Source organism: Podarcis vaucheri, assembly GCF_965113315.1.
Source record: "Podarcis vaucheri genome assembly, chromosome: 4".
In the NCBI taxonomy this organism is placed as follows: domain Eukaryota; kingdom Metazoa; phylum Chordata; class Lepidosauria; order Squamata; family Lacertidae; genus Podarcis; species Podarcis vaucheri.
In genome coordinates, this window is record NC_138762.1 from 26,145,603 (window position 1) to 26,147,371 (window position 1,769).

The 1,769-nt window shown below is 42.5% G+C and overlaps 1 long non-coding RNA gene across 1 annotated transcript; it reads left to right on the plus strand.

Moving 5' to 3' along the window:
* Window positions 1-323: 323 nt before the first annotated feature.
* On the plus strand, window positions 324-1,356 carry LOC309531666. The gene is made up of 2 exons (XR_014219368.1): window positions 324-391; window positions 888-1,356. It is a non-coding gene; the product is annotated as an uncharacterized lncRNA (long non-coding RNA).
* Window positions 1,357-1,769: the final 413 nt, after the last annotated feature.

A 1,769-nucleotide genomic window follows, 5' to 3' on the forward strand; every position in this document is an offset into this window, starting at 1 on the left:
TGAATGGGGATTCTGCATGCACAGTAGCTAAGAATGCAAGAAGGGCTTGCTGCTTATAGTCCAGCATCCTGTTCTCACAGTGGTCAAACAAATATCCGTGAGAAGCATGCAGGCGGAACCCTTATTGCCACAGCACTGACCCCTTCACAGCAACTGGTATTCAGAAGCATATTGCCTCCAACAGGGGAGATAGCACTGTGGGTGTATTGGAAAAAAAACTTGTGGAAGCACAAGTCTCCCTGCAGCCAATAAGATTGAAACACTAAGGCTTCAGTCTAAAGAACCCTCTGTGGATGACATCACAATGGACCTGTCCAATGTAAGACAATAACGATGGGAAGGAGACCAAGTCCTGTGAGGAATGGTTGAGAGAGTTGGGGATGATTAAGAGGTGATATGATTGTTGTTGTTTAGTTGTTTAGTCATGTCCGACTCTTCGTGACTCCATGGACCAGAGCACGCCAGGCACTCCTGTCTTCCACTGCCTCCCGCAGTTTGGTCAAACTCATGCTGGTAGCTTCGGGAACACTGTTCAACCATCTCGTCCTCTGTCGTCCCCTTCTCCTTGTGCCCTCCATCTTTCCCAACATCAGGGTCTTTTCCAGGGAGTCTTCTCTTCTCATGAGGTGGCCAAAGTATTGGAGCCACAGCTTCAGGATCTGTCCTTCCAGTGAGCACTCAGGGCTGATTTCCTTAAGAATGGAGAGGTTTGATCTCAAGAGTCTCCTCCAGCACCATAATTCAAAAGCATCAATTCTTCGGCAACCAGCCTTCTTTATGGTCCAGCTCTCACTTCCATACATCACTACTGGGAAAGCCATAGCTTTAACTATACGGTAGCCATCTTCAAATATCTGTTGCATAGATGAAGCACATTTGTTTTCCAGGGCAGGCAGAAAACAATGAGTACAAATTATAGGAAATGGGATTTCAGCATTGGGAAGAGCTTCTTGATGGTAATGAGCTTTTGATAGTGAAGACAACTGCATCAGAAGGTTGTTGGTGCTCCTTCATTAAAATATTTAAGCAGAGCCTGGATATCGTCCTATCAAAGATGCTGTCACAGTGAATATCCTGCATCAGCAGGGCATTGAACTATACGATATTTGACTAAATGATATTCCAACTGTGATTATATAAGCTTAATGGGACAACTTTTGAGAAAAAATGCTTTGTCGCATTTTTTGGTTTTTGGCGTGGCCAATTTTGCATGCTTTAGATGTAAACTGTATTGAAAGTAGAATTGCATACCATCACAGTAGTTTAGCTTAGCTTAGTTTAGAGAAAAAGTGAGCAAAAGGTGACAAGATAAAAGTTTATAAAATCCTGAGCTGGCAAGGAGAAAGTGAATGCACACACACACAAAAAAGGATGTCTGGAGGGGCTTGAAAAAGGCTCGTGAGAGCTCCCAAATATTGGGAACTGAGCTGGGAATATGCAGCAAGAGGTTCCATGCATCCCAACCAGGACAGGTCCTCGTTTTATGTAAAATTCAGAAAGGGCCCTGGAATAATATAGTTTTTATTTTTTCAAGCCCTGTTGGTATATTATGAACCTGACTCATTTCTTTCAGTGGTTTTGCAGCTGTTCTAGCTATAATTACTGTCAAAACGGGGAAGTATACCTTGTAATTTTTTTTCTTTTTCAGTGGTTCATGGTTTTGCTGGAATGCACAGCAAATGGCTCTGCTGTAGACTTAGTTGATATTTCGAATTAATGAATATTCATGTTGAATATTCGTGTTGAATGAATATTCACAACAATCCCCG